The sequence below is a fragment of the Meleagris gallopavo genome, chromosome 29, assembly GCF_905368555.1.
Source record: "Meleagris gallopavo chromosome 29, MGAL_WU_HG_1.1, whole genome shotgun sequence".
NCBI lineage: Eukaryota > Metazoa > Chordata > Aves > Galliformes > Phasianidae > Meleagris > Meleagris gallopavo.
In genome coordinates this window covers 2,576,567-2,590,538 of record NC_139432.1, presented here as the reverse complement: position 1 = coordinate 2,590,538, position 13,972 = coordinate 2,576,567, and the positions used below count along the sequence as shown (strand labels likewise).

General features: G+C 57.7%; 1 protein-coding gene across 3 annotated transcripts in view; it reads right to left on the bottom strand.

Moving 5' to 3' along the window:
• KANSL1 (KAT8 regulatory NSL complex subunit 1) overlaps nt 1–9,782 on the bottom strand; it is a 70,143-nt gene extending 60,361 nt beyond the window's left edge. Inside the window, exons 1-2 of one of the 3 annotated variants that reach the window (XM_085211184.1) lie at nt 9,738–9,782; nt 9,154–9,243 (exon numbers count right to left, since the gene is read on the bottom strand). The gene's annotated coding sequence lies outside the window, so the exon portion shown is untranslated. Of the gene's footprint in view, nt 1–2,206; nt 2,688–9,153; nt 9,244–9,737 lie in introns of those variants that run through there. The other 2 variants (XM_085211182.1, XM_085211185.1) reach the window with 2 other exon arrangements.
• Nucleotides 9,783–13,972: the final 4,190 nt, after the last annotated feature.

The following is a 13,972-nucleotide window of genomic DNA, read 5'->3' as shown; positions in this document are numbered from 1 at the left end:
CGCGGCGATTCCACACGATTTCTGTTTCTCCTTCCAGACAGACACTGTATGCCTGGAAGTTCTGAGCAGGGCTGTGGTAGTTACAAAATGCTGCAGAGAAAACGGCGCTGCTCGGCTCACCTGAGCTGCCCAACGCCGAGCAGCACAACTGCAATGCTCCAAGCACACAACACGCATAAAGTCCCACCTGGTGCCGTCCCACTGCCACGCGACCCACCTGGGACGCTTCCACCCAACTGAGCTCCCATTTATACCTCAGCTGGCTCAGAATCCATCAGAAAAAGCTAAAAACCAGCATCAATACGCTATGCGAGTTCTGATCCCTGCTGAGCCCTTACCCTTCTCCTTGGCGGCCCTCAGCCTTATCTGCACCCGCTGCACGCCGGGTCCTACCCTGCCTGAAGGAGCCCTCGGAGGCTGCGGCGGCCGCAGCACTGAGCAGGAGGAGGGTGGAGTGCCCAAACTCCAGAGACATTCTTTTGTTCGGAGCCTCCATGAGATAATGGCAGTTGTGCTCATAGAAATAACAGTTATAAACAGGGCAAAAGGAAGTGACTTTGGTATGAGAGCTGCTCGGTTCCCCCCACCACCCCCCCGCAGGTTTTTGGTGATGTCAGGATTTCAGCCGCTCTCTGGTTACCAGATGAGCTCCGGGGGACGATGGGGACTCCAACACAACCTTTCAAAGCACACAAAATAAAAACACCAGAAAGCAACGCAGCCTCATCTGCGTGGTCATCCGCTGCCGTATCATTTCAAGAGAGGGAACACAAGTCATCCTCATTGCTCAATCATCACAAATCGGCTCCGGCAGCAGCGCCGAGCTCCACATTCGCTGTTCCTGCAGCAGATCTCTCCATTAAGCCCTGCGCAGCTGCGCGCCCAGCAGCTCACAGCAGCTCCTCCGCGCCAAAACCGCACCGTGAGCCCACGGAGCCCCGGCTCCATCCTCAGCCTCCTCAATTAAAAACCGAATTACGGGAAAATTGAGGAGGAGGAGGAGGAGGAGACGCCGAAGCGAAGCGGAGAGAACCGGGAGCCCCAGCGCGAAAACAAAGGCTATAAAAAGGATAAATGCGGTTTAAAGGCAGAAGGCGGAAGGCAGCGTTGTGCCCCAGCCCGGCGCTCACCTCCCGCTGCCCGGGGGGTTCTGTGATGTAACGCAGCACCGCACGGTCCGGCTCGGAGCACCGCACAGCCCTGCAGTTCCTCCCACGTCCTGCCCGGCACCGTGGAAAACTACAGTTTTGTCATTCAAGTGCGTTTTACATAACAGGCGGTGCGAGCCCGGAGCCCGCGCTGTGCTCCACCTGTACGCAAACGGGATTAGCGGGGAGGGGGCAAAGCGCAGAGCCCCGGGCTGGGGGGGGTTAGAAATAGAGCTGCTTTAGGGGATCTGCGGAGGGAACGGCGCTGTTTTTCAAGGATTTCGGCCCCACGCCTCCCGCCCCGCAAAGGGAACCGCTCGGGATCGCACAGCCGGCGATGCCGATCCCGTGATGGAAGTAAACAGCCGCGCACAGAGCTGCCCCGCGCCGCCGGGGGGAGGAATTACCGGGGCCGCATTCAAGGGGAAAAAGATCACAATAAGAAGGGGGGGATGGGGGGAGGGGGACAAACAGTCGGAAAGTAAATAGAGGAACGCGGCCGAGCCCCGAGCCCGCAGCCCGTCGCCATTGTGCGCCCGGAGCGGAGCAGCGCGGAGCCCCGCACACCGCTGTCAGCAGCGGACCCCCCCGGCCCCCCCCCGTCCCGCACGGCGCGTGTTGCAAGCTCCGCGGTTATGCAATTTCTCCTCTTCCCCCCCCCCTTTTTTTTTTTTCTGTTTACTTTTACAAACTTCTCCAACCCCCCCTCCCACCGCCCCTCCGCAACCCCCCCTCCCCCCCACTCCGATGCCCCCCCAACCCCCCCAAGAACCACGTGAGCACAGCCCCCCCCTCACCCACCCCCCACGTCCCCACCCTCCCGCCGCCGCCGCCGCCCCCCCCTCCCCCGCCGTGACCCCCGCGCACTTTACCCGACGGCGGCGCCCGGCACCGTGCGGGGAGCGGAGCCGCGGCGGGGGGGCGAGAAGGGGGGGGGCGGTGAAGTTGGGGCGGGGGCGGCGCGGGGCCGCGGGTGCCGGCGGGGCGCGGCGGCGCTAACAAAGGGGCAGCGGCGGGGGAGGCGCGGGGCAGCGGCGCGGGCGCGGAGCGGCACTTACCACGTGACGGGCGGCGGGCGCGGGCCGACCCCGCGCAAAATGGGCGCAGTTTGCAAACCGGCAGCGGAGGCAACGAAGGGGGGGGCGGTGCGGTGCCGCAGCCGCCGCGGGCACCGCCGGCCCCGGCGCCCCCCCCGCCCACCCGCCCGCCCGTTCGGGTCCGCCCCGGCGGCGGCGGGGGGATGGGCTCGGCCCGCTCCCTCGGTGCGGGCGCAGAGCGGCGGCCGCGCTCCGCGCTGGGAACCGGCGGTGCCGCGGGGTGTGGGGGGGTGGGGGGGGACACGCGACACGGCCCCCCCACCCCCGGCTCGGGGCGCGCCGGGCTGGCTGCGGGGCGGACCCGGCGCCGAGCGGTGCGGGCGCTGCGGTGCTTTCCTTCCTTTCCCCCCCCGCTCCGGGAGAGCGCGGCGGCGGCGGTGCGGCTTCGGAAAATGGCGGCCGAGCGCTTTCTCTGCCCTCCCCCTCCCTTCAACCGGAGAATGCACGGAGGGAGGGAGGGAGGGAGCGGGGGGTGGGGGGGGAGGAGGCAGCGCGCACCGCAGCGCCTCCCGCGGTCACAGCGCGCACTGCGCCGCCCGCGCGCCCGCAGCCAGGGGGCCCCGCCGAGCCGCCGCCGCGCGCTGCAGTGCGGGAGGGGGCGCTGCAGTGCGGGAGGGGGCGGGGCGCGGCGCCCATTGTCCGCCCGCCGCGGGGTGGCCGCCGCTCGGCGCGCTCCGCCCGCCGACAGGGGGCGCTCGGCGCGCGGCTCCCGCTGGGCGGAGCGCGCAGGCGCAAAGGGAGGCCGCGGGGGCCGATGGGAAATGTAGGCCGCGCTGCGGGCAGGAAATTCCAGAACCAACAATTCCTACACAAAAACAACCCGAGGAGCTCCGGACCTCAGAACTCGGCTTTCACCTCTGTGCCCCCGCAGGGAACGCAACCCTGCCGGGAGGTGCTGCTCAGCATCCCCGCACCGGGAGCAGATACAGCACAGCCTAAAGACAGCTCAGAGCTGGGCAGCTCGATGCAGGCTTGGTGAGAGCCGGCACTGGTTTCACACAGCCAGCACCGGTCTGCTCTGCAGCCAGGCCTGGCTTAAGCTGCACATTTTGCCTCTAATTCCAGCCAAACGCTGCTTCCTAGCAACACAAAGCCTCAAAGCTCAGCACATACCAGGGAAAACAGCCCGGCTCAGGACAGCAGAGCTGTGCTGGTTTGCGTGCCTCAAACAGCCCTGCTCTGCCCTCACTGCCCTGCCTTCCCAGTTCTGTCTCAGCAATCCCACGCAGAACCTTGAGAAATTCCTCTGGATGTCCTGTTTGAGTCTTTAGGTGAGAAAGGAGACGGTGCTAAGAAGGAATCAGCAGCGTTACCAGCAGCCCCACGCCCAGCACGGGACCAGCATGCTGTGTGTGATCTCCATCCTTACACCCTACAGAAGAATCACTTCTGAAAAGCTGCCACCCGGTGAGCTCTGCAGTTTCAGTTTCACCTCACCACGTGTGGGCAGCTCTTAAGGGCATCAGGACAGCAGACCCTACAAGGGCACTGAACACCTCTGGTGTTTTTAAGTCTGTCTAGAATTCAGTTCAGCTGAAAAGTAAGTAGCACGTGCATCCATGCATTAGAAGAGGGAGGGAAAGGCTTTGGCAATCAGATATGGAAGAGGTTAAAAATATTCCTGTGCAATAAAGTTTCTCCTCTTTTACTCATGCTGCATTGCAGAATTCTGCTAACCAAGGAAAGCCTGACCAGGAGCACAGATCTCCAGCCTGACCGTCTGCTACAGATCTGGATTTCCTCGCAGAACGGACAGCTTTCATCAGCCAGTCTGATCTGGAGATGACGTAGCAAAAATTTCTGTGCAGCAATACAACTTTGGCCCCTGCCACACATCTTTTTATAGCCCTTCCAATTTTCATTTTCCATTCAAAAACAGTGCTGCATTGTTTCCCCCAGCTCACCCAGCCGTCCCCAATGGGCTCAGCTCAGACCTGCACCCCACACGGTGTCCCAGCTGACACTGGCAGGCAGCCCCAACCTACCTCTGGAGATCTCAGTGTTTCACAGCATTGACTGTAAGCCTCCCTGCAGACCCTCTCTTTTACAAAGCACCACAGTGCACAGGAGCCATAGAGCTCTACATGCTGCTACAAACTTATACCTGATTGTTTCTGTCATTTCCTCATGTTCACACAATCATTGCCTCTACCTATTAACCCTCACAATTCCTTGAATTCCTAAGGCAGGTACAATCTCCCAGCTACACATGCTTGCTGCTAACACACAACTGCCTATACACAACACCACATCCACTAACAAATGTGCCAGAGCACATAAAGGGAGACCTCTGAGCACACAAAGACTTGAGACCAGTTTGGGAAACACCATGAAAGCAGTGGCAACCAAGAGACACAGCAAGAGCCCCCTACTGATACTGCTGCTGGATACAGCTGCATTTCTTCCACATCCTGGTTCTGAGCTTTACCAGATATTGTAACAAAAAGCAGTAATCTCACACATCAGTGACCACTGCGGCTTCAGAAGATACGAGACTCATCTGTACACTCATCTATATTTAGCTTTAAACCAGACAAGCTGCGACAACAAGAGACCTCTGCCGTGTTCACTGCTCTTCTAATAGCCCTCTTTAGCATTAGGGAAAGTGTCCAGTCATGGTAACAAAGGCACCGCTCAGCTGTGACAGACAGAACTTCCCAGCTGGTGATTATTCTGAAAATGCTTGCCAGAAAGGGCAGAAAAAAGAGCAAAGCCCTTAAAGGGAGCCACACGCAGGTAATTAGCACCGAGGCTGGAAGAGCTCAGGGACCTTCCTGTCCCACTAACAGCTCCTGAGCTACAGACCTGCATTTTCTTTGTCACAGGTCAACGGCTGTTTTAACTTGCCTGAAACAAGCAGGCCGTGAACATGCTGCTCACCAGAAGAGCTGACTGATCCGTGTAAGAAGTAACATTACTTGTTTGAAAACCACAGTAACGATTTCAGTTGAGTCATTTGATGCAGGCACTCATAATTGCAGGGACGACGTGCGTTGTTTGTTCTCACATTGGAGGCTCCTCGTTGGGCTGAGCCACCTCTGGAGGTCACATTTCTATTGCTGCTCATGCTGGGGGAGCACTGATTTATTCTGCTATGAAAGTAATGGACACGTACTGCCATTGACAGAGTAATATGGCATTTTGAATCAATTACTGCTGCAACTGCATTTCTATGGTTTGTGCAAATGTATTTATATGGTTTCCATGGGGATGGGAGCTGGGAATGTAGGACTATGTAGTGAAGGTAACTAACTTCACCATTAAGACCCTGACAAAGACCTTGGTTTCATCCTACCAAAAGCTGCTCCACATTGTTGCACCAGCCCCACGCATGCTGCACAGAAAAGCCTAACTTAAAGCCCTCATGAGAAGCTCTATTTTTACCCATCTAAGGAACACGGTGAAGTACTTCCCAAAGATGAACAGCACGCTGAGTACTCCCAAAAGAGAGTCCCAAATTTCAGTTGCTAGTCCAGCTGGGGACCAGATAGCCAGGTTTTCTCAGCTCGCAGATGGCAAAGCATCCACTTACACCTCAGTTGTAACCCCTTATCACTTACATCCCCATTACGTTGCCAACAATATTATCAAGACAAACGTAAAAGTGCACAAGAGGTGCAAGAGTCAGCCTCAGGTCCCATCACTTCGCTTGGATATTTGCTTAGGAAACACTATGATGGCAGAAATTAAGGCCATGAGGGGGTGGAAGGGACCTCTAGAGATCACCAGGTCCAACCCTCCTGCTAAAGCAGGTTCCCTGCAGTAGGTTGCAAGTTATGGAAATCACAACACTTTGTGCAGTGTACAATATACCACCCCAGAGACTGAATGACATCATTATGTTATTTATCTTTCAGTAAGGTGACAGTGTGCTTTGTAGAAGTTGCCGCCCTTCCATTATGAATGTTTTATATCATGGGAAAGGAAAAGGGAAAAAAAAAAAAAAAAAGGCAGGGAAATGTGATCTTGCATTGACCACAAGAAGCCCACATCTCACAAAGCCAGGAGACACAGGGTGAGTGAGTTCTGGGGGCAGTGCTTGCAAATCTCAATACTCACATTTGTGTTCCCACTGAGGAGTGACATCCAGCATCACTGGGCTACAGACAAATAGACCTGGGAGTTTTCATGTAAGGAAATAAATCAGAAGAACTAGCAAGGGTGAGTTTTCAACCCCAGCAATTCCCAGCAGGCACAGTGTGTGCTGCACGAAGGACAGGGACAGGAGGAACCAACCAGCTCTGTGCCTGCAGTGCAGTTCAGCCCCTCTTCCTTCCACTTGCAGGTTCTTAATGTACATCCCTTTAGCCTGGAAACCCCCAAGCCACATTGAAGGCTCACAGAATGCCTCCATGGAATTGTCTTGCACCAACACTGCACTCCCAAGCCTTCCTGCAGCCACCAACACTGCTGGACACTCCACCAAAAAGCTCTCCCTCTGCCACAACCAAGATTTACACCAGTTTTAAGCACCCATTTGCAATTCATGCTATAGCCTTTTTTTATTCCATGCAAACTTTCCCAGTTTGGCTAACAGCAGAATTAATTTCTGTTTCTATCGCTGCTTAGATTTGCAGACTGGGGTGAAAGCATTCCTTGCTCCTGGTAGCTGCTTACGATTCAGTTTAACCCCCAACTGTTGCAGCAGCTTTACCTGACTGAAGCACAGCCAATAACCCCCATCTTCAATAATTTCCTCCTTTGGTCATGCTCAGGCCTCACTTAGCTGTGGAACAGAAGTGCTCAGGGCACAGCTAACAGCCAGGTCCTTCAGCCCTGGGTCTCAGTGCTTCACAAGCCTGCGCCAAATCCACCTGCCTTCAAACCCTCAGCCATGCAGGGAAACGTCAGGTATCAGCAGTGGGAAGAATCAAACCCCTACACGCCCTCCCTATTGAGGATATTTCCCATAGCAAGGCTCAGAGAGCTGCTGGGGAAAGGCAGTGAGGGGAAGACAGCAGGGCAAGGTTTGCAGCTCTCTTCCTACTGCTGCAAGAGGTGGAGGAACAAGCAGACACAGCACAGCACACCTGCTCCTCTGCCCCCAGAAACCCTCCCTCCCATCTGAGGAGCTGCAGACAAAGAGCTGCGTGAAAACTTACAGCCTACAATGGAGCTGCTTTCTTCTATGATGAAAAAGACCTGCAAACTACAACAGCAGGATTAGGTGCCAGAGTTTGAGCGTGCACCAGGAGCACAGGACAAAGAAGTGTTTAAACACTCACTGGTCAAAGGCTCAACGCTGCTGGCACAGGAACAGAAAGCACTCATGCATTCAGAGCAATGAAGGTCCAACCAGATCCTCTGCGGTGCCTCCAAGCAGAAGTGCTGAGCAGACACAGCCAACACCACAGGCCCTCCCTGGGATGTTCTCCAGCTCCTCTGGCGCTGCAGTCACCATCCTGCACACCATTCCCACCTGCACTGCTGGGGGAAGCAGCTCACAGTAGGAACCTCAATGCTTTGCTATGCAGACCTGCATTGCTTCCAGCTGTTGCTGCCCCTCACCACTGACACACGCAGCTCACAGGGCACGCAGCATCCCGAGGCCACAGAACAGCCCACAGAACAGCCCACAGAACAGCCCACGCAGCCATCAAACTCCATGCAGCCACGTGCTGAGCCCTGCTTGGCCAGCAGCTCACTGTGCAGCATGCTGGATGTAAGGACTGATCCCAGGGGAGCCCCTTGCTGGCTTCCTCTGAACAGGAACCATAGGAACGTAAACTTGTGAGAAGTTCAGCAACAAGCTCCAAAACCTGGAGCTTCCAGTCTTCTTTTTTTCAAAGCCCACACAACAACCTACAGTTATTTTATATACACACACACACACACACACACACTAAGAGCCTTCAGTGTTGTGTTGTCAGTGGGAGATCAGATACCACAGCAGATTTGTCTAATATCAATGTGAAAGAACTGAACAACCACTTTTGGTTCATCCGTGGCAAAAGAATTTCTCTAAATTCAGCCCTTCATCATCAGCCTGAACTCAGGCTGCTTTGGCTTGCAGGTTTATGGTACAAGGAAGGTCTCCTTCCCTCCAGCACTTCCCTTTAGGTTGTACTCAGATTCACATTACTTGACTGCTCGGGACACAGTTCTTACTCTGTAGCAACACTAACAATGTAACTGGTGACTTTTTTTAGACACTGGAACAGGTTGCCCAAGGAGGTTGTGGATGCCACATCCTTGAAGGCCATTCAAGGCCAGGCTGGTGGGCAGCCTGGTCTGCTGGTTGGTGACCCTGCAGGGGATTGGAACCAGATGATCACTGTGGTCCTTTTCAACCCAGGCCATTCTGTGATTCTATAACTTTTCAAAGCTAGGAGGAAGAAATCCTCGTGGCTTCTCATTCCAGACTCAGCAGCACTATGGTCGCTTTGCAGAGGCAGAGAGGTGAGCGGATCCATCCATGCGAGAAAACCCACATTAAGGCCCTCGGCTTCCACGGGAGGAAACCAAACCCGCGAGAGCCAACCCACAGGGGCACACAGAGCTCCTGGCATCAGCAAGGCACACCAGCAGCAAGCCGAGAGGAGCCGAGCGGTGCAAACCCTACCGAGGAGCCGAGAGGACGCAAGCAGCACGAGCTGCCGCTGTAAGCAGGGATGCAGGCCGTGAGGAAGCAGCGTGGATCTGCCTTTTCCTGGAGCGGGCAGCCCCGGGCAACGCGCTGCACACGCAGGCGGCACCGGGCAGCTCAGCGCAGCCGGGCCGGACCCAGCGTGCGGCCCGGCACCGAATCAAAGAGCTCCATATCGAATCTTCGCGGGGGTTCGGATGCATCGAGCCCCATCTGGAAGCGGCCCGGAGCCTCGGAGCCCCGCAGCCGGCAGCGGGCCGGGTTCGGCTCGCGTCCCTCCGCCTCCCTCCCCCCCAAACCCGGCGCGGAGGTTCGGCCGTACCTGGCAGCCCATGTCGGCGGGGCCCATCGTCAGCTCCGCTCTTCAAGTTGCCGACGTACCGCGGCGAGGAGGCGCTGGGAGATCCGGGAGCTGCGGGGAGAAGCGGCCGCGTTCAGCGGAAAGGACCCGGCGGCCCCGCACCGACCCCGCAGCTCGGGCCCGCCCCGCACCGAGCCCCGTATCTCGGCTGCGGCCGGCTGGGGCCGTGCGGGGCGGGGGACCCTCAGCCCCCGGGCCTCCTTCGCCCACCGCCTTCCATCCCCCGCCCCCCCCCCACGGGTCCGGGATGCGCCGTGTCCGCGCTCCCCGGGGCTGCAATGGAGGCTCCAATGCGGACCCCCGCCCCGCACGGTGCCCCCCCCCGCAGCGCAGCGCCCACCCCCGGCCCTACGGCCCCTCCTGTCCCGCCCCCCCCCCTCCGCGTTCTCCCCTCCCTGCCGCGGCCCGCTCCCCGCAGCCAAGTTGCGGGACGGCGGCGGGACGAGGCCGGACCCCCCGCCCCACGGTGCCCGCGGCAGCCCGGTTCCGACGCCCCCCATCCCGGCCGGGCCGCCCCGCACCGGCAGCGCCTCGCCCGCACCTACCTGCGCCGCTCAACCAGCCTTGAAGTGGGGACCTTCCGCCCTCCCCCGCCCCCATTGGCTGAGCGCGGGGCATGCGCCCGTCCAATTGGTCCTCCCCGCGTCAATCAGCTCCGAGGAGGCGGGGCCTGGCGGTGATTGATGCGGGGCCGCCGCTCGCCCCCCGCCGCGGGGGCCGGGACCCCCGAGGGCGCCCCCGCCCGGAGCCCCTCCGCCCGCCGCCCGCGCCGCCTCCCGCCCGGCTCCGCGCTCCGGGACGCCGCGGGCCTCGGTCCGGGGGGTCCCGGCCTTCCCCCCGCCGAGGGGCGGCCCGGAGCCGGGCGGGGGCCCGCGGGGGTCTCGGGGCGGCGGGCGCATTGGGCGCGGGGTCGGGCGGTGCCGCTCGGCGCGGGGCGCGGCGGGGCCGTAACGCGGGTGCCGGGGTGTCCGCGTCCCGCCGGGGACAGCAGGCCGGTGCTCCCTGGTGCGGCCGGCCCCGGGCGCACGGTGACAGCAGGGCCCCGCGGCGGGACGAGGCCGGGTCCGGCCTGACCGGGCGCTCCGGGCCCGCGTCCCACCGGGCAGCGCCGCGGCCGCGTCCCGCAGACGGCGCCAGGCCCCGCGTCCCACCGCGGGCTGCACCAGGCCGTGAGCTGCAGCTGGCATCGCGGCCGTGTAGCGGCGGTGGCACCGAGCCCCGTACGACCGGGGGCACCACGTTCAGTTCCCATCACAAGTGACCCCGCGTCCGCGTCCCACGGGTGGCACTGAGCCCGTGTCCCATCACAGGGACAGCAGCCCCGTATCACCAGGTGATGCCGTGCCCAAATCCCAACACGAGGGTCGGTATCCCCACTGCTGACACAAAGCCTGCATCCTGCAGGTGACGCCAGTCCGGATCCCACAGGTGACACCGTGTCACACAGCTGACGTTGGGCACAAATCACACGAAGCCCACGTACAACAGGGGACATCCCGCCCAACATCTCTCTGGTGACACAATGGCCATTTCCCAGCTGTAGCACCGTGCCTGTCACAGAATGACAGGCCAGGGTTGGAAGGGAGCTCAAGGATCACGAAGCTCCATCCCCCCTGCCACACGCAGGGCCACCAACCTCCACATCTCACAGCAGCCCAGGCTGCCCAGGGCCCCATCCAACCTGGCCTTGAACACCTCCAGGGATGGACGGGGATCCACAGCCTCTCTGGGCAGCTGTTCCAGCACCTCCCCACTCTCACAGCAAAGAACTTCCCCCTGACATCCAACCTCAATCTTCCCTCCCTCAACTTCAAACCATTTCCCCTTGTCCTGCAGTTACCAACCCTTTCAAAGAGCTCATTTCCTTCCTGTTTGTAGTGTCCCATAGGAGACACTACATCCATCTCCCATATGTGACACCACGTCCATTTCCCAGGTAACACATGCCCATGTCCTGTAGGTGACACCATACTTGTGTCCCATAGGAGACACTACACCCGTCTCCCATAGGACACGCCGTGCCTCCTGACCTGTAGGTGACACCATGTCCATTTCCCATAGGTGACTCCATACCCACATCCTATGGGACACCCTCAGGACGCAGCAGAGGTGAAGGATGAGCTCAGAGCAGGGTTGGGGACAGAGTGTGGCACTGGTTGTGAGAACAGGCATGGGACAAAGGGCACTGGGTATCTCTGCCCTGCACAGCCAGCACCACGCTTCTGTCCCCAAGGGCTCCTGTAGCCTCCGTAATCAACGAGTTAAAGCCAAAAGCTCAGCCACACGCTGTGTGCTTTGACCAGAGAACAAGGTGAGTCCCTGGGCTGCTGCTGGGCATTCCCAGCACAGCCACCCCTGCACAGAGCACTGCAGGTTCTCAGGGATCTTCGCATTTCTAGTAACTCAGCAGGAGACAAAAAGCAGAACGCTCACAGTTCATTTGAATGCTGTCAGACTTCGTAAAGCCAAACTTCATAAAACTATGTTTTCAATTGTGGGATCACAAAATGGTTGTGTTGGAAGGGACCTTAAAGCCCACCCACTTCCAACTCTCTGCCACAGACTGGTCACCCAGTGGTCACCCAGTCCCAGCTCAGGTGGTCCAGAGCCCATCATCCATGGCTGTGGGCACCTGCAGGGACGGGGCAGCCCCAGCAGAGCTGTGCTCGACTCCTTCTGCCTCGTTCTGAGCTGCTCCGTGCTTTGAGGCTGACAGCAGTGCTGGTGACCCTTTCTATCACAGAGTGGGCAGGCTGGCTCTTGTTCCTCAACAGTTCTAAGGCCCAAAATGAATTTCAGAGGAAACTGAGTAAGAGCAGAACACAGCAAACTCTTCTTACCCATTGCCATGGTTTCACTTGCTGCCCCTGCCTGCCATTGGGAACTGCAGACTTCTTAAATATCTCCTCTAGCTTAACTGGTAGAACACCTGAAGGTGAAGATGGGCAGAAAGGAACGTGCAGCTCCTTTTGGGATGTGGCTCGAGGGTGTTTTTGATGGAACTGATCTGTGAAAGAGCTCTGCTTCTGAGCCCTCCCCTATTTGTACCATGATGGTATTTGAAATCAAACCCTAACACCAATGGAGGGGCAGGAAGCAGAGAGCAGCTGTGGCACTAACAGCGTCCACTATGCCAGCATGAAGAGCACAAAGCCCATTAAGCACCAAAATAATTCCTGAGCTGGAAGCCCTGAGGTGCTGCCCAGTCCTAAGGCACTGCATGGCTGCTGTTTGGGTGGGGAAGGAGCACTGCAGTGTAAGGGGGATTCCAGCACACGTTGCTTTTCCCTGGAGGAACTGAGAGCTCTCTACAGAGAAAGCATCAGGAGCAGAAGTGTGAAGGGCAGGGCTGAGAAACAGAAATGGAAGGGAGGAGGGCTCAATTTCAGTGCAACTTCTACATCCAAAAGGCAGAAGTGTGCCAGGTGGGGCTGATAAAGCAAACTGAGTGCCAACAGCTTGAAGCTAAGGATGGCAAAACTGTGACCTTTCCTGTAGCACACAGCACTCACAGCTTCCCTTATCAAGGAGTAGGTTGGTGCTGGGAGGGCTCACACACAGCTGTCAGAATCCCTGCAGCAGGAGCTCAGGACGCAGCGGGTTTCACAGGGGCAGAACACTGCTGAGTCTGCTTCCGAAGTCTTCCCTTGGATTTTCACCTCTTTTAATTAATCAAAAATATATTAACAGAAAATAACTGCTCCCCTCCCAACACAACTGTACAATTCTTCAAAATAAAAAGCAAAAAAGAAATAATCGCATTGCTTCAATGCAAGTAATACACACCACACCCACACTTCACTTTTTGCCATATTTTTGCTGTAAGGAAGTGGCAGATCCCCCAGTTCTTTCCCCTGAACACAACTGCTCAGGCCTGGCTGCCCCAGCACCCACTGCTCCCCTCCCCAAATAACAAAACCTTATCAATTCAGCACTAATTGCACGTAGCTATCTAGAAGGTGAATAACAGCATGGTCAGATTCCTTTAAAAAAAAGCTCATTTAAAGATATGATGTACGTGTAAACGTGGGGACAGATGTAAGTATTAAATCTTCAGTGAGCATCCAACATCCCAGCTCAGTTCATGACCGTTGTGCAATTGCTCCAATGGTCACAGAAGGGAAGGAGCCCCCTGGCTTCTCAAGCCTCGGGTCCCCAGCTAACAAGCAGCATTTCTTAGGGGACGTCACAGCAGTAGTTCCTGCTGTAAGGCTGGAAAGGAGACCAAACAAGCAGTGTGCCATTCTGGGAGCGCTCGGTGTTTCTCTACACACACACAGAAAGACTCACCTGCTGCAGCTGAGAAGCTCCCAGGGATGAGACTCAATATTTGTGCTAAGAAAATGGATTGGGAACCAAGAGGATGACTTCATTGCAGGAGCACAGACAGGTGCTGCCTGCTGACAAGGAGGGAGGAGGGTGGCGGTGGCCACAGGTGAGCCAAGAGCTCATGTGAACCTCACTGCGGGCAAGGAGCAACTCCTGGGGAATGAGAACACAAGATCCACAGCCCTCAGCACACGGCAGAGCACAGAGCTCCAGCATTCCTCACATTTCAGGATCTTAATGGTGCTGGGGACGCTCAGCTCACTTCCCTCTGCTTATCCCCCTGCTTCCAAACAACACAGAGGTATTCCTGAGCTGCACTTGTGGGTTATTTCTCATACAATAAAGGTGTCCCTATGACTCACAGGAGCAAGGAGCTGTGATGGGGCACAGTGCAAGGCAAGGCTGTGGTTTAATGCACAAGCTCTAAAGGTAACCACACAACCCCTTAGAA